Here is an 18483-nt window from a genome sequence, read left to right as displayed (position 1 = left end):
GCACACCCTGCCCGTCACTGTCCACTGATTTTAACCTCTGATATTTTTAACCACTGACGTCACCCTCGGTGCTGCAGGTTTTGGAAAGGCTCAGGCAGAAGTAACTCCTAGGTGCATTCATTTAAAGTTATTTCCTCAACTATGTGTGTGAGAGATTTTTTAAAGTTCATTTTTAGTGAAAAACTTAGATTTTGTGAATACTGTCATGCAAGTAGGAACGTCCCTAAAGATACTTTACTGGATGTTTTTGTTGTGTAGCTTCTTATATCCCTCCAGCCTGGCTTAAACATTAATTTTGTTGTAAAAAATGATGCCTTAAAAAACACACTTAGGAAGGGGCATTATCTGTATTGTCAGCTGACATACTCGTTTAAGTTAGCTTTTTATTACTCTCCACTCTCCAAATACCCTGCTGAATTTTCCTGGCAATTAAAAGAGAACACAAAGTCCCCGGGGCCAGCTGCGGGCAGCGCACGGGAAGGTGCTGTAGGTGCTGGCGCTGGCACCCGCCTGCTCATTACACCCGCAGCGCTGCCGACGCGCCCAGGCAGAGTGCGGAGACCCTCAGCCCTGAGCTGGAAGCCAACAGAAAGTGCCGGCGCTGTCGCCTGGTGCAGATAAAGGCGTCTTTCACGTGTCTGGGTGAGCGCGGGCAGAGCGGCTGCGCCGCGGCGCAGGGACCTGGTGCTGTCACCGTGGCCCCTGCCACTGCCACCTGCTCAGGCCGTGGAGCTGCTCGGGCACCAACCTCGCACCAGCCCTGGGCCGGGGCGCAGGGATGGGATTTTATTTATCTGCTTCTGAGGGAATGGCGAAATTGGTGGCTCAGGGCCACGGGAAGCACCTGTGGGTGGGGGGTCTCCAGCAAGTTCAGCTGCTCCGGCCAGAGAAACCAGACCCGCTCGCACCAGCGCGCCTGTGGGGCTGCCTGCCCGGGCACCCCCTGCACCTCGGGCCTTAGTGCCTGTCCTTGCTCCTCCTCCTCCTCCTCCTCCCGGCTTTCGCGATGGTTGTGCATGAATTTGCATCCGTGTGGGCCCGCACGCAGCACCCGCACACCTGAGCGTCTGGACTCGGTATCTGTTTGCACACAGAGAATATAAACATGGGTTATTTTTTTTTTTTTATTTTTATTTTTATTTTTTTTCCGAAGAAAGGTGCAGAAAACGTTTTGAGTCCGATGCGCACGGAATGGCTCCCGCTCCTCCTGTCCTTTAAAGAGCTGCTTTTGGGGGTGCACCTTGCCGGCATGTTCCTGTGATAAGGTGTTAGAGTGGGGAGTCGGGGGGGGGGACGGACTCGGCTTCCTGGACGGTACCAAAGCGCTTATTAATCCTTTGGTCGTTCCTGGGGGTTCTGGGGGAAAACTCTCCAGGTTTGGACCAAGCGGGCAGTGAAAGAAAACGTTGTGTGGGTCAACAAAGCTGGGGGTGTATCTAAAATATTTGCACGTAAATATTTTTGTTCGTCAAGTTTGATGTGCATAAGTAAATACATACATAACGTGATATACACAGATGCAATTATATATGTGTTTAATGTAAACTTGGCCAACAAAAAAATTATATAAAATGAGCATATCGAAACTACTTTAAATCTCTAGTATGTCAGAATTACTTAGCTGGAATAAATAGTCTTTGAATTATTGTGATGAAATGGATTTAATCAGAACTTTATCAGATGGGAACGGTTCCATAGTTAATAGTGGAATGTGACTTTGTAATTTGGATTGAAATTGCAAAGTGGATGACAAGAGCAATGTGAAGGCCTGTTTCTTTTTCTTAATCCTTTTTCTCTGTAATGAAAAAGGAAGTAATCACAGAAATAACAGCCTCCCTCTCAAGTGTGCTGTTTTGCATCAGCATGAATTTATTACTTGGAGATTCTTGCCTGTAAAGTGTGAGAAAACAGTGAAGTGATTTTGCATTTGTTGTATTTTTTTATATTTTTTTTTCAATGTAAAAAAAAAAACTAAAAGCGCTACAGCATAGCACTAGGAAGCATCTTGTACTGGGCCCCAGGGGACGGACTAGAGCCAGGGATGACTCAATAGGTCATCTCTTTTTCTAATTTCTGTAGTTTTGTCTTTTATTTAATTGCACTGAGAGCCTTTGAAATCTTGCTGTGTGTACATGCCTGTGTGTAACATGTACAAATGAGATAGCTATTAGCATTTGGAAATATTACACAATTTTTTTTTTTGCATATCTCTTTTTTTTTTTTTTTTTTTTAAGTAAAGCCCAACTCTTGCACTGATTTGTTGCTTTACGTGGTATGCAGTTGGGCTGATGAGTTGCATAATCGCTTAGCGTACTACCAGGAGAGCAAGGCGTGTGTTAGAAATGCTGGGATCGTGTGTATCTGCAATAACATGGCACCTCGCTGCATTCATTTCCGTACCTATCCCTGAGCAACACTGGACGTTTTTGTTAATCGTGGTAATTGGAGAGCTTTTGCATACCCGCTTCTGTCACAGCATTTATAGCAATTAAAGTTGAAGCTGGGCTGTTAATTTTGTCAGACTTCAGAGCCAGGCAAGGGAGGCTGGTACATTCAGGAGCTGGATGGGGGACAGGGTTGCTGGGTGAAGTTCCAGTGCTGTTTCAGTAGGTGACGCTCTTCCCTCTGAGTTTTCTCTGTCTCAGGGGCCAAGGGGCACCGTGCTGTGCTAGGGGGGGGGTGTTGTGGTGAGGGGAGTGGTAAATAACGGGCTGATCAGTTCCTCTGGCCCTCCTGGAAACCCCTGAAGGGTGCTAACCAAGCCCTGCTTGGGCTACCACTTCAGCATCCCCCCTTCATCTCCCTCTGAATCCCAAAGAGAAACAAAGTCAAATACTCTGAATGCTCACTTTACTTCATAAAACTGTATACAGTGGTTTGGATCTTTGCGGTAGTTACTGTGTTCACCCTCTAGGATGTTTGTAGGCAGCTTTATTTATTTGAGTGTGCAGCATAGGCACAGAAGAGGGAGTTGAGGATGTTATTTCAAGTCCTGTTTCACTTAAGTATGCGTTTGTCACTGTGGGACCGGTTGGCACGGTTCTAGAGGAGTACAGAGCTAATTATAGAATACAGAGTTCCCTGCTCTTTGCTGTCTGTCAGACTTGGTTAGAGTACTTCAGTGGGTCGCACAGCCTCCAGTATTGGCAGTGAGATGGCTTTACAGGGTTAGCATTTGTCTGAGGAAACAACCACGCCAGGTGCGTGGCGTACAAACAGATCTTTTGGTCCTTGCTGTGGTGACTCCGGTTCTAGATGGCACTGCCGGGGTTAATGCAGATTTCTTTATGGAGCCCTTCTCCGAAAGACACATGATTTCTTTCTGTACCAGGAAGGGCAGTAGCACAGGGACAAACGCTGTCAGCAGGAGCAGCCCGCTCGGACCGTTCGGAAGAGGGCTTGCTCTTGCCTGTTTTTCGACTGCCCGTTCATTTCGTGCTGTCGGATTGCACGGAATAACATAATGTGCTTTATCAGGGAACCTCTGGCCACCTCGCAGTCTCAGTGTGAGCTTGTTTTGGCACTGGACAACGTGCTGCTCTCTAATACGATGTCATGCATTTTTGCAGCACGCCACCTAATTCTGCCTAAAATGATCTCATCACCATCTGGTACCGTATCAGAGCCTAGCTGCATACCGTGGAGTCATTAGGTGGTCACCGTACGCTGCAGCACAGCAGAATCCTGAGGTGTAACCATCACAGCTCTGTGACATCAAAACGTGACTGTAGCGTGTCGTGATGCAATGTCCTGATGTACCAGTGCAGCATCATCCTGTTGTGGTACGACATCCTGGGATCAGAAATGATACTGCAGTCCCCTAGCACGTTGTTATTATCATGTGACAGCATGTATTTGTCTCGTCGGGGCCTAGTATCTTGGTTTAATAGGTCACCTTCATGTCACAGCGTAATATTTTAATACCGTTGCATACGTCTTTCTGTTCTGACACGGCGTTGTGAGAGAGAACTTTTGCTTCCAGTCTTACATCACCGTTATCTCATAGATCCTCAGGGACTATCGTGAGCCAGGCCCTGAGCTTTAAATTTCAGAAAGGCAGGAACTGCAACAGCAGGGCTTTCCCTCCCCTCAAATCTCGGGCAGTGCTGCTTGCTGTTAGCGTTCCTCCCTGTTAGGAGTTTTGCAGAGCTCCTAATCCAACATAGAAGGATACTAATGTGGATCTCTTGTGGAAAATGAGAATCGAAGAGTCCTGCAGGGACTAACGTAAGCTGGTAGCTGAACTTGATGTCCAGTAAACGGGATACTGAGCAAAACTCTGTGCATCTCATTTTCCTTCTTCTGTGGTTCTTTCTGCGTTGCTTGTGCTGATTTGATGATTGGAATAGTTCTGAGCCATAGAACTCGCGATATGGAACCTACAGAGAAAATAAGGGCCAAAGGCTCTACCTAAAAATAAATCTGTAATTCATTTTTCTGCTAGTGCCTGTGGGTGAGGAAAAAACTCTCCATGTTCCAACACCCTACTTATCTGGAGGAAGGATCTATTATATAGTTGTGGGGGTGGGATGGGAACTAGGTAGGGTTACAGAACAGCAGAGCTAAAATTAGAAGTTGTTTGATGTCAGGGAGCAGTGAAGATTAACATTAGGCAGTTTCAGTTATGCGTGCCTTACAAGGCTGCGACTTCAGGGCTTCTTTGTACCTCGACCAGGCTAAGGACACCCCTTTTCAACTGATTTGTCAGTGTCTCAGGGCCACAAGTATCTGCGAGGGGAGGGAGGGGGTTCGTGAGCTATCACACTAGTCCTACATAGCTCTGTCCTTACAGTCTAGTCCCGTGACTACTTTGAAGTCGAAAATAACAGCTTAGTGAAAAAGGGACAGGAGGAACGCGCGCTGCCCTCAGTTGTAGAGCATTAGTACTGGCTGTAATACAGAAAGGTGACCTACGTGGGTGCTTGGGGTTCTTGCCTCCTTAATTACGTAGGGAAACCATGAAGCCATTTAAATCGCTTTCAATTTCGTATCAATACTGCAGAGACTTACAGACCTGCCGTGTGCAGCGGAAAGGAACTTCGTTCTATTGCGTCGCAAATGAAAGATGAATTTCCAAACCAATTCTTCCTCACTTTTTTAAGGGAAGGCTGGCAAAATAGTTCCGTAGAAGTGACATAATTGTGCTGTTGTGCATATTGCACTGTTCGACCTTCACGTTAGGGGTTAAAATGTTATGTTTCAGTGTTCTTTCCTCCTCTGTTCTTACTGATTTTTCTGCGTCTACGTCTTTCTTCTTTGTGCTTTTTATTCAAAAGGAAGAAATAGGTGCTGATAATCCTTCGCTAAAAGCCATCAAAGATGACCCACATACATCTAAATATGGTTCTAGCATTTTGGAAAGAAGAGGCTTTCGCTCCTTATAAATTCTGCAAATGGATTTTAGGCATCAGAACGTTCCCGTTTGCTGTCAATGTGGTAGGAAGAGGAAACCATATTAATAGGTCACTCGTCTCTCCTTGCATCCAGAATATTCTGAACATTTTGACCGAACCTCTATCCATAAAGTACTGTTTCTATTCTTTTTCTTTCAACAGGAAGAAACATTATGGTGTTGTGTAGGGTAACCCGGAGAACGACTTTAAGCAATATTGGGAGATTTGTAAATGGTTTTGTAGTGCAGTGAAGTGGTTAGTAGCAGATTTTGTGCTAATTTATCTGGGCATTTCAGTAGTGGGAAGTGATAGTAAGCAGTTAGGAGCCTAATCCAAGTGCACTAATGTCAAGGAAAAACATCTTCCATGCAATTTGCTTGGCCAGACTGTGCTTATAGTCGCTAACTGAGCCAGAAATAGAACCAAGATCAGCTCATTACCAGTTTTTCTCCTGGACTGCACACTGCTACGCTGAATTAATACCTTCAGTGGTAATAGGGTATAAAGTACAAGTGAAGTGACTATTTTAGTAAAAAAAAAAAAAATATATATATATCTGTAAAATTACAGTGGAAGGAGCGTATTTGAACTAAAACTGACTGAGTCATTGTGAAGCCCTTGATCTGAGATTTGGTTTGCTGTAGCCCTATGGGATGATTGACTGGGAAAAGTACCCCTTTAGTGTTTTTTGTTTGGTATGTGGTGTGCTTTTGGCATCAATTTTGGATTTAAAATTGGATGAACATCCATCTCTTTATTCTCTCATATATATGTGCTTATGGAAACCTCTCTGAGGCAACCAGACAGAAGAGTTGACTTATGCCATGAAGATGCTGCGCTCGGCGGAGTTTGCTGCCAACACCCAGAATCTCTCCTTCAGATCTCTCCTTGGGCTGCAGAGCGTTTTGGCTAATTGAATCCCAATCATTTGTTTTGCTCTGAAATTGGCTTTTCTGCTTATCAGATGGTAAAAATCACCTTGCTCTTTCTCTAGTCCTCCAGCAGCCTCGCAAATGTCAAGTGAAGGGCAAACTGCTCAGGACCGTTCTGGCATTTTGCAGCTGTTGCTTGTTCAGGGCCTTGCAGTGAGATGTGCGGGGCTGCAGTGAGGCTTCTCCAGAGTCTTTCCCTCGTGCGTGCAGGAGGAAAAAGCATGACAAGAGGCAAATTCAGTCAAGAAGAGGCCGTAGATAAAATTTAGCCGATGCTGCTATTCTCTCTCAAAGCCGAAGTGTGGAGCTGAGACTGTTGGGTGCTGTTTAGCTGCTTGGTCCCTTCAGCGGAGCAGCAGGGTCCTGGCTGTCGGAGCTGGAAGTCACGAGAGGACACCTTTATGCCTGGATCTGCCGTTGCCCGGCTGTATCGTGGTCGTGCCTCTGCCCTGGTTTCCCAGTCTGCAGTTGCACCGTTCATCTCTTCCTTCTCCCCTTGTGCTCCCTCTCGCCGAGGCAGTGTGATGCTTGGCGTGACACGTGCCAGAGGGGGTATGTTGAGCAGCCTCCGCAGTTTGTGTGCGTGTGATTTACCCTGCGTGCGTTAATAGTTCTGTTGAACTAAACGGAAACGCTCACATATTTAAAATTTCTGCTCCATCAGGGCTGTTCTGTTCAGCAAGAGCCATTTGGCTCTGAAAGAGCTAAATGTTGACACGGAAGCTCTTGTGGCACATTGTGCAAGAATTGCTGTGTCCTGGTCAAGATCTCTTTTGCTTAATTGCATTTGCCAACTGCAACTCCCTTTGGGAATGGGATGACTCTTTGCTCTCCCTTCTAAACCTAGTTAGTGGTGTTCCTTTGGTTGATTAAGCAGCTCCTGTGTTTGTGCTTGCGTCTTCCCTCACGTGCCTCTGATTTCAGTCCTGGTGGGAAAGTGCATCTTAATGGCAGACTGCCTTATTATTGTAATTGATACTATGAATGGTAACTTCTAATGTCATATTTTGGCTCTGGTGGAAGTAAATTATATAAATTGAGATATATTAACATTAATAGTAGGCAAGTACAAAATATCTAAGTTCAGGAAATGGAGAGACCAGAACAAATGCTGCCTGTAAATCAGAAGCTTTTCTTTCCCTTCTGTGATCTCTGTATGCTCTTGCAGAGCCACAAGCCGGTTACGATATGGTGGAATGTTCTCTGAGCTTCTCCTTTACTGAAGTTTTCCATTTGGCCAGCTTTAGGTCTGTGCTGTTGATTACACTTTATATTTTCCAGTGGTTTATTCTCTGTAATAATTTTTCCTTCACGGAATGCTCTCTGTGGTGCTCTGTGGTCACAGCCAAGTGATCTGGGGGTAGATGCTCTGCTTTTTTTCAGCTAACACAAGATGTAAAATGCTGCCATTCTCATTTGACAGTGTAACAGCCTTTACATGTGGCAAAGGAGCAGAAAAGGAGGAGTTTGTTGGTTTGGGGCTTTTTTTTTTTTTTGTGAGAGGGGGAGATATATATTTGGGGTACATATTTTGAATCATTTTCAAACCACTTGAAATACCAGGTTTGGAAGAATGTGGCTCGACCACACCTAATTTCAGGCCTTGGAACTGGAAGAAGGAAAATGGAGGAGAAAATAAGTTGAATGAAAAAGACTCGTGGGGGAAGATGGAGGTATATATTCAGGAGTATAAAAGGTTTAATAACAGAAGAAAATTCTGTATATGCACATAATATAAGGCATCAAATTGGGGGGGGGGAAGAATGACTTGTTTCTTTTTAGTGTAAGAACAGCTCTCTTTAACTTGCTAGAATCATTCCTTTAATGAAAAACTAAGCAAACAAGCCTGTATTTAAATGACAGGACAAGAGATGGCAAGGTCTGAGGATTGCAGAGAAATCGTTTGCCAGGTCTCATCCTTTGTGCAGTGATGACACACGAAGTGCTGGGAATTAGAATGTTTGCGCTGGAGACAGAGGCATTTAAAAAAGCTGGTGGAAAGTTAGAGCTGTAATTTGGGTGTATTTCTGCCCTTGTCGGAATAGAAATAGAGCAGCTATAGAGGTCTGAAAGAAGTGCCCTCTGCTCATGAGGAGATTGGGTTGTGGCTGTGCAGCCCTCTAAACTGGATTTTTTTTTTTTTTTTTTTTTTTCAGAGCTGTCAGCTATTAAGAAATACTGTACTCGTGTTGGCCTTCAATCTGATGTCCATGTTATGAGTAAGGTTTGGGAGTTGAGCTGTTGCTCAGCTGTAGGCCATGAAAGAAGGTGTGTGTCTAGGGGCTGGAGCTTAGAGAATCTGAGGAACGTTCAGTGGCTGTTATCCAGGCAGTAAAACTACATCATTGCTTCAAATGCCTGTGAAAGTATTTTTCCAACCTTTCCAACAGGAAGAATAGGTTCCCCATTGATCCTTCAGAGTTTCTGTTTCAAAGACAGGTGATAGCACAACTGATTCTGGAAATGGATCTGTTTCGAAGATTGTGTTGTTTTGCAGCAAGAGAGGCTCTTAAAAGAAGGGCCTTGCTGTGCCAGGAGATTTTCATGCGCACTTCCAGAGACCGCTTGTGTCCTGAAGAGCTTACATCCTAAATAGACAAGATAGACAAAGGATAGAAGAAAGGAAGTGCTATTAGCTTGGTTTGCAGATGAGGCACACAGAGATCAAAGGTGGTTTTGCTCATAACATGTTTATTAATAGAGGTGTACTAGAAAACTTCCCTACTGGAAGCTTGGCTTAGGTGAAAACTGTTAGAGCTTAAAACAGCTCTTTAAAGAAAGCAAACTACATTGATGTAAGAGGTAGGTTCAGAAATACAAACCGGCCAGCCACATCCCCTGTGCTTCTCCTAGGGGACTTGTCTAAAGTCACCAGCTGAATCCATGTAATTGCCTCGAAGCAATCATATATCTTGCTCGTACTTGGAAATACCATAATGGTCCTAAGGACTTTGTTCTGTCAAGGATCACAGCCCAGATTAAGAACTTCAGATGACTTAGATGTCGCTTTGCAACATTTCCCACATAAACTCAAAATCAGATGGATGTGTTTCAGTTGGGGGTTTTGGGAAGACAAATACATTAAGTGAAAACAGTTCTCTAAGTGGTAACAGTCAAACAGCTGTAACCCAACCAGATACACACCTCTGAAGAGTCTTGTATCGCTAGCAAACAGCAGAAACCAAGAAGTCCTTGGGTTGTGCTGCTGCCTATTAGGAAAATTAGGGAAATTAGAGACAGAAAAAAATCTTGATGGATTTGAGCATTGATCCGTGCTCCTGCTAGTGTGGGACAGTTCCCTGTTTTGTCTTTACTAATGGTTACCTATCGCTGTTTATAAACACGACGAGTGAATGGGTTTATACCACTTCTCCCCTGCTCTTGAATGCAAGGATCTGACTTCAGCCTAGTATTTTTCCCTCGACTTAATACAACCCTATTGTTTGTTGTTATAAAACCTTTTAGGACGGCTTCTCTTTGGTATTTACATTCTTGAAATATTTGCTGACCGCTTCATTTACCCTTCAAATTTCTTCTCACAAATGAACCTCATGAATATTGCGATGGTTTTGTTGCTTTCCCTGAAACTCGCTGCTCTGTAAGAGCATCTTTCTGGTTATATGACACCCCTATAATAAAGTTCCTGGTAGAGATTAACTGATCACACAGAGCAAATATTTCCTCAGCTTCCATGAGGTGTGATTGACCAGACTATGCGGCTCTGAAACGCGTTAGTCTTTCCTGCTCCTCTATCCTGTTGCAAGAACGCGTCTGATTTGCTTTGCGCTCTTGTCCTGTGTGCTGCCAAGCCGCGCTGCTTCTTGCTTTCCCGATTCTTTGGATTTGGACGTGACGTTGTTTCCTCCGTTATACCCGTTTAGAGCAGGTACAAAATCAAGGACAGTGGTCGGGTAGAGTTCTTCATTCTTTGCCCAGAAGAGAATCAGTCGCAGTCTCTTGTTTATTTTTCTGGTGAGACAGGTTTTTGTATCTGTGTTTATATACACTTTCAATGTGAGTCACATTGTTACCTTCTGCATTTTATAACCTCTCTGCAGAAGATGGCCTTTCAGAGACTTTCTATTTGGCAATATCCATGTGCTGAAGACAAATATTTCTCCTGTTGCTGGCTGTGCTGCCTGCTGTTGTATTAGGGAAATAGATGGTTTGTGCTGTGGCTGTTAAGGTTTAGAGCAGGGTGGTAGTTCCTCTAGCTCAGCAAGATGAAGAGTCGGTATTTCAGAGAAGAGTGCTTTGTTGGGAGGAAGGAAGTTGAATTTAGAGTTAATTGGGATGCTGAGGTCTATGCTGACTGCTCTGCCTGTCATCACAGAAGTACTCCCTGGTGGTTTTCATAGTGGGGAGTACAGGGATATTTAATAAAGCTCTGCAAAATGTTTGGGATGCCAGGGGCGGGCAACAACATGGAGCAGCTGTCCCAGGGCAGTAGAATAGGTCAGAAAGAGCAGGAGAAGAGACAAGTCCTGACATTTCATAGCTGTCACCCACGAATGGAGTGAGGAGCAGCCAGGGTTAACTGAGCTCTGGTGATGTGGGCTGCGGGGCATTCTTAAAGAGACAGAGGGTGCTTTGCTTTCTAGTGGGCAGCAGCCAGTTCAGATGCCAGAGCTGGGTAGCAAGTCGCAAAGGAGGCTTTGTTTCAGCCATGCCAAGCTGTTATCAGAGCGGGGAATCTTTTTGTCAACTACTTTTGAGAGCATAAAATGCATCGGAGCAGTAAGATTCTGGAACGGTTTAATGATCTCTCCCCCAGCAGAATTGCTTCTGTCTGCAGTTTAAATGGTGGTTTCGGAATCGGAGAGCAGAGGAGCGGGGAGGCGATGTGGTAGCAGGTGGCGATGCAATCATTTAGCTCTTCATTTTTCACCTCCCGGGCAGGCAGGAGGACTCCGTCCCGTGGGTGCAGGTTCCTTTGTGTTCCTGCCTTGTGAGGTCCGGCGGTTCCTCAGGAAAAAGGATGGAGATACAGAGGGTTCGGCTGGGAAATGTGAAGTCGGGGTGGAAGGGATGGGGGTGCGGGGGGAGAAGCTGAACAAGACTCTACTGGAGCAGTGTTCTGTCTTCATGGGCGTAGGGGCTGGACTGAGTAGCAGTTTACTGGTGTTAGTGAGTTTCTGGGTGAGCTCAGCAGAAGATTACGGGGGATCTGCAACCGGTCTGGAAGAAAGGATCAAGCAAGGTTAAGAAAGTCAATCGGTGAGAGTGGGGCTGAATCCAGTGTGTGCGAGTGGGTATTGGAATTGAAAATCAGAGGAGGCTCAGGAGGAGTCTGGAGGGTAGAAATTGGGGTAGTGTGTTGGGGGAAGGCTTTAGGAGGCTGGCTTGGTTTGGATTGAACAGATTTGGAACAGTCTGGAGGAATGGAGAAGCTGGCGTAACTGTAACTGAATTATCTGACGTAGAATCTCACACTGCACCAGCCAGTGCTAAAGAAAGAGATCGGACCCTTTTAGTGCCTTTTCCTCTTCTCTTCATAAATCTCCTCATGGGTCTGAGCTGTTCCAGCTCAGCGCAGAGTGGAAGAGGGAGCGGAGGAGTCCGAAGGAGTGGGGCATGTCTGTACCAGGAGACCGGGTGTAGCCCAGCCCCTGGCACAGAACAGCCGATGTGCATTTTGCTCTCTCCAATGGCGGCTATTGAAGCTTTATCCAGATGTTGGGGAATTCTCTCTTTGTGCCGAGCTTGCATAGGAACAGCATATAGGAGGGGTGCCGCCCAATTACTGGGAGCAGAGCGGGATGTGGCTTTCATATTCCGAGTGGTATCCAAAGAATGCAATTTGTTTGTGTGGGGTTTGAGATGAAATTTTGCTGCTGCTTGTCCCCTGGTGGCTACCTTGCGATGTAACTGAAAGTATAATGGCGTGATATTTAACTCCATCCTGAAGGGATAAGAAAAGAAGGATACATCAGTAATGGAGGAGGTACTGTAATGATTCCCCAGGGACCTGTAATTAATGGGTGATCTGTTATTTTTTTGTTATTTTTTTCTTTGTGTGTATGATAGTTTTCCCCCGGTCAAGCTGTTGTTTTGCCTTTCTTTCATCCTCTCTTATCCTGAGCCGTGATTTTGCAGAGGGGATGCACTCAGACCTGGTGGTCAAAGGTAGGCTCCCTGGATTGCAGTAGGGTTTGAAATCAGTGCAGCCTCTTGTTTTCATGCCTTTCACAGCACGGTCGAGGTCTTGCACTGTAAGCTCCTCCAGGTGAGGGCCGTGTCTGTCTGCAGGCTGCCCAGTCCTCAGCACGTTGCTGTAAAACAAATAAATGCGGGACTTACTTTTAGTAGTGCTCGATCTCAGAGACATCTGTTAGACTTATTGATGTTCTTGTTAATGTTAATTTTTGAGTATGCTGACTGCTGTATACGATATCAGTCAGTGCAGCGCAAGTGCTTCTGGGGTAAAATATGCACTAGCTTATCATCGATGCACTAGAACAGGACACATAATGGTTTCAGAGGAAAAAAGAGATGGATTTAGTATCAAGGGGAGACTGGCAGAGGACTTAAGGATTTGTAAGTGTCTTTGTAATGTATGATTAGACAGAGAATTTGTGGGAGGTCAGCTCAGCCAGCCTTTGCTGCTGCATTATCCCGAACTGGTGGTGTCCAGGCCAGGAGCTATTACCTGTCTGTGATCCATGATGCATTTGCTTTGTTCTCTCCGTTCTTCCCAACTGGGATGCAATGCCTAATGCTGCTGGGGTGTGATTCCGTCGGTCTCAACCTATGGGGCAGAGTTGGGCCTAGAGAGCAAAACTGACTGGTTCTCCTTGTGCTATCCTTCCTTCTCATTTTCAGAGATCACATAGAATCAGAGAGGGCTGAAACTGCATTAAATATCCTCATGGATAATATAATTTATGAAAGCGATAGCTGTAGTTACCTCAGGGGTCTTGGACAGTTCCACGTGTGATGGCAGCCACTGCTGAAGAAACTGTCTAGAAAGATACTGGACGTGCTCAAAATGCTGGTCCTGTGTGATGTAGGCTCTGGCTCTCACTCAAACACTTCACTTGTTGATGCTGAGCCTAACTCCCCGCAGCCTCTTTCCGAACATCGTTTCACCTTTCCTGCTTTTGGCTTTGCGTGTGCTGATTGTTTGAGCGTGGTGTTGAGGACAACAGGTAGGGCTCTGTTTCCTAGGTGAGGTGGGATCTGCTACTTGTGAATGTCTTTAATTCTGTGTGGTTTCTTTTGTGCAATTAAGGAGAGCTAATTAGCTCCTTTTAGTGCAGTCTCCTTGCGGAGGTAGCTGACCTCTTGTTAATCCTGGATTAAGTTCTTACTAAGAACTGGCTCTTTGTGTGTCCCAGTTAAGATGTTGACACTTTGTTCTCTCTCTCTCCTTGTTCTCCTCCTCCCCCTCTTCCTCCCCATGCCTTTGAGCACATGATTGCCTGCCTCCTCCATCCCCCACTACTGTAGGAATCCCTGCGCTCCTAGCAGCCACTGCATCTTTCTCCGTGAAAATGCCATTGTCTGTTCAGAGAACTCTCAAAAAATCGTTGTGTGATCTGGTACCTGTCTAGGAGCCCACTTTCTGCAAGGGAGAAGGAAGAGAAAAGCAGCTTCTGTGCTCCAACAGTGGCACGAGCAAGAAAATTAAATGTGCAAAATATTAATTACCACTCAGATGCATCCGTTACCCACCAATGCTAATCCTACTTGCAGATCTTGAGGTTGTAGCACTACACTGAGTTTTCCCTGAGGACATGCTTTCTTGACATTCCCGGTATGTCTTTGAAGACAAGGCCAGAAGTGCTGTGAAAGTCTAGGTGTCCCCTGGTTCTGTTCTGAACTTACCTGAAAAGTAGAGATGATGGGAAATAATTGTCATTGGCTTTTAAGTTTTCAGAACAGATTGTTTTGAAAGCGGACAAGGAATTATTGGGGAAGGTGAAGTGAGAAAGCGTATGTGTTTCCAAATCCCGGTGCTGATTGTTCCCAGACATTTTGCAGACAGACTTTTAAGACTGCTGTTTGTTTCCATATCCCTGGTGTGGCTTACAGAGAGGGTAAGATTGCTCTAGCTGGATACAGAGTTTATCTCAAACCCACCTGTTGCTCTGTAGGCCTGGACGTTCAGGCACTGGACTGTCCTGCGCGTATCTGTCGTCAGCTTCGGGCTTTAATTACTTGGACAGTGCACCATTGCCTCCCACCTGAGGGATGCAATATGTATGAGTGTGCTTGTGTTACGGCTGGGTCTGAGACTGCAGGGCAGAAACCAGCCCTGCCACTCAGTCCAGCAGGCAGCAAAGGTAGAGCTGGCCCTGCCTGCCTGAACACTGATGCGCCTGCTGCTCTGACTTAGAGCATCCTTGGAGGGAGTGCTCCTGATGGATGACTTTTCCCTTTTCTCCAGGGCTTGGTAGTCCTGTGGTATTCAGGCTGTGGTGTGTGACCATGTCATGCCATGAATAGCTCAGCAGTCAAGCTAAAGCTGTCCTTCACACATGGAGTAATGCCCTAGTATTTGTGTCGATTCTTTGACACCAGTATCAGGGCAAGGGCTGAGAGACGTGCAAGTAAACCCAGTTGACCTAAAATATGTTCTGCGGCTCCTGAACAAAACAGGAACCGGTAGCTTTATGTTCAGAAGAGGTTTCTTAAAGGCCCCTAAAGATCCTCTTCTCAGTGCAATATTATCAAAGTATTATCACCATGAAATGAGCTGTCTTTATAGTGACATGACTGGTGCTGCAAAGACCCAGACATGTAACGAGAGTGTTTGTCCTTCCAAGAGTTCTGGGTTGAATTTTGCAGATCTGATGAAGTTTGTAAAGCGTTTGAAGTGTCGCGTGATTTTTCAAATTACCCCTAACTTTGCCTTTTTTGCGCACCATCCCACATAAGCCTAAGAAGCTTTTCTCTAAGTAATCCTTGTGTTTTTACTATTGCTCTCGCAGTGCTTTTGGAAGCAGAACTTTCGTTTGATTCATCTTCTCTCCTGACAGTCTGAAGAGCGGATAGGTCTTCAACTCATGTTCAACCTGTCCTACCACTTCATAACCTGCTTTGAGCCTTTGTGTGTTCTCCATGGTTCTGGATCTGAAGTAGCCATTATCCTGAGTTTCATCAAAGCCTTTGGGTCAGCGTAGCACTCATGTGACTCTTGAAAACTAGTATCTTGTTCAAACTTTAATTCAGACAAAACATACCAAAATTTATAGAGGCTGAGATTCACACTTCCAGCTATTTTCATACATCTTTGAAAGTCATAAGAAAAAAAAATCACTGAAAGATTCATAGACTGTAAAATGAAATGAAACCATTCAGATATCTCTTCCAAGTCTTATTGAACGCGAGGTATGAGGCTTGCCTGAATTGATCCTGGTTTGAGGTACAGAAGAGTATTTAGGAAAACACAAAACCTTGCCTAATATTGTTTGTTACAGATGGGTAAGCTAGCCTTGAATTAGTTACAGTGGTTAGTTTTGTTTACTTCCAAAAATGCATGTGTCTAGTCAGAATTTGTCTAGCTTCAGCTTTCAGCACTTGGTATTATTGCGCTTCCATCTGTTACCCAGTGTTATCAAACTTGTGTTCCAGATGATCATTTAGAGCTCGGCACTCCTTGACCTCCAGTCTCCATTGAATGGCTTCAGTGCCACGGAATTGTTCGTTGCTCTTCTCTGAACCCTGTCCAGTTTATCCACATTCATACAGTGAGTCTAGATAGTCTAGACGTAGCGTTTCAGTGGGAATCACGATGTCCTGGGCTACGGAGGTACCACTGCGTTGGACCCAGGGAATGGGAAAGCTTGTATGTCCTATGCCTTTTCCTTTAAGCATGTTCGTAAATTCGCTGGTTCACGACCTTTTGTAATTCACGACCTTTTGTAAGCATTTGAAACTTTTAATGATCACGTATGAAAATGAAAAGTCAAGGTGGAAGTTATAGTGGCTCTGCTGATTGCCTTGTTTTTTTCTGACTGGATAGAGAGATTTTGCTGTATTCTTAGGTTTGTGTTGGAGAAATACATCAGCGTTTTTGGTGGGGACCACAAGACTATTGCATATGGATATCTCCAGCTGCAAAACGCTGAAACGTGGTCCAATGAATTGAAGATTAAAGTCTCAAGGAGGCGTTGCAGAATTGAGAGAGTTGAGTGTTTAACAGAAGGTCAGCGTGTGAGGACAAGATGGTGCAGGGTTTGGCCCGAAGTCTTTGTTGCCGGTTGTTACTTTGCTTTACAACTTATCCTCTTAGAGACGATGCGTTTCCACATTGGTAGAAAGCTCCACCTTTATGGGGACTTGCAGATTTAAAGCCCAAATTCAGCTATTAGTGGGTGAGGTGACAAATATTGTTGTCAGCTCTTGTGCATGGGTTCATTTTGTTTGGTACTCTTTGTAAATCTCCACCGCTTTTTAAATATCTAACTATGAGAAACTTTCTCATTTTAACAGAAGTTTCTCCCATGTGAGAACCTTGAAACTACAACCTGAATCAATGTGTGCTAGCGGAATTAGAGGAATGAAAACCAGGTTTGCTTTTATGAAATTACGAATTTTGAGCGCCAGGTTTTATGTTTGGGGTGAAAGTTGATGTGTGTTAGATGCTTGTGGTGGGCAGCACTGTAAATGGAGAAGGTGAAGAAAGAAGCTTGATCCCAAGAAGGATGTCACAAAATTGACGTGGTGCCGATGGATCTCTGAATGGGGCAATGCATTTATTAAAATAGTGGCAGATACACGGTGAACTCATGTGCATCGGTGTGTATTCTTTGAGTAAGATTTTTAAAAAAATGATGGTACTGTTGTACTATCTAGATGAAGGTGCGCACAGTGATAACGTTTTTAATTTAGTCATGTGCAGCATTTGAATTGGGTAGTGCCCTGAGTCTGCTGGAGCACTGATTCTTCAGAGCAGAGCATCTCCCGCTCCCGCTGATTTTGATTATAGTGAAATGATGGGCAATCAGCCTTCTGGAAAGATGCTCTTTTGGAATGTTAGCACTGTGTTTCTAAAGAGAAGAGGAAACGGTCAACCCAGGGTATGGAATGGGTGAAAGGCAACAAAAGAAAGCAAAGGGCAGAGTAATGAGTATTTACATCGCTTAGGGCACAGCTCCTTCTGTTACCAGTAAGTCCTTGAGGGGGTCATTTGCCGCATCTAAATTGGGTTATAGTCACACTCCTGACTTAGGTGCTCTGAATCATACTCTGGAGTTGCCTGCCTGGCTCAGATACCACAGGGAACTCCGAAAATAAACATCTAAGGGGGGGTGATGTGCATGTGGACTGGAGACTGCCGAGGAATAAGAAGTGGTATAACGTGTAAATCTTTGAACTGCTGTAGCCACACCTGTACAGGGGCTTCTCTGGATACTCTCTGAGGTTTGTCTAGGCTGGAAAATTATTTCACATTTAAAAGGCCTAAAATAACCCAGAGTCCTTCTACACGTGGACACTTGTGCTTCAAATCAAGGCTGATAGTACAGGAGGCTGTTTCAGGTCAGTTCCCTGCTATTTTCTTGCACAGACAAGGTCTGATTTCATATACTGAGAGGAAAAGTGCAAGCTAGTTGATTGTTTTGCTCGCTTTTTCACCCTTCAGCCTGTGTAATTTATGTTGTACTGTGCGAGCCCTTGAAAGGGACTGACACCCTTCTTGTTCTGGTGTAAAGACACGCATGAGCGAGTGTGTAGGGATATAGCGGTGCGTATGCCCCCCAAATGCTGCTGTAGAGTTGTAAACTTTGCTCGATAACATTTCTTTAAAAATCCCAGGCCTGTTTACACAATAGATGGGCCCGAAAAATGAAACACAATTCTCTTCCTAGGTGAAGTAAGCTAAATTGCGTTGAGGTCACCTTAATTCTGAATATGTCCTCGCAGCATTTAATTCAGTCTAGATAATCCACTTCGCCAGTTAAACGGGGTTTCATTTTCCTGACTGTTCTTGTATTGACACGCTTACAGGTTTCGAAACTTTCTCCCACGTGTGGATGATCTAGCGTGTACGCAGCGAGGATAAATATTTTTTTTTTTTTTAATTTTTTTTTTCCCCCCTTCTCCCAACCTGTAGGTTCTTAACCTGTGGCTTTTGTCAAACTTTATGAACGGCATCTGAAAGCGATGGGTATAATCAGGGGACCTTGGGAGGGGGAAAAAAAAAAAAAAAAATA

At 44.8% G+C, this 18483-nt stretch overlaps 1 protein-coding gene across 17 annotated transcripts in view; it reads left to right on the top strand.

The window, feature by feature from the left end:
* LOC113488471 (GRAM domain-containing protein 1B) overlaps positions 1 to 18483 on the top strand; it is a 93762-nt gene that overhangs the window by 35586 nt on the left and 39693 nt on the right. Inside the window, exon 1 of one of the 17 annotated variants that reach the window (XM_026863637.1) lies at positions 1056 to 1076. The exons of 14 other annotated variants lie outside the window; for them this stretch is intronic. The gene's annotated coding sequence lies outside the window, so the exon portion shown is untranslated. Of the gene's footprint in view, positions 1 to 1055; positions 1077 to 10961; positions 11063 to 11519; positions 11543 to 18483 lie in introns of those variants that run through there. 2 more of the 17 variants (XM_026863635.1, XM_026863636.1) reach the window with 2 other exon arrangements.

This window comes from Athene cunicularia, assembly GCF_003259725.1.
Source record: "Athene cunicularia isolate RWA chromosome 24 unlocalized genomic scaffold, athCun1 chr24_part1, whole genome shotgun sequence".
NCBI classification, from domain to species: Eukaryota; Metazoa; Chordata; class Aves; order Strigiformes; family Strigidae; genus Athene; species Athene cunicularia.
The sequence above is the reverse complement of the archived record's forward strand: the minus strand, read 5'-3'. Positions and strand labels throughout refer to the sequence as shown.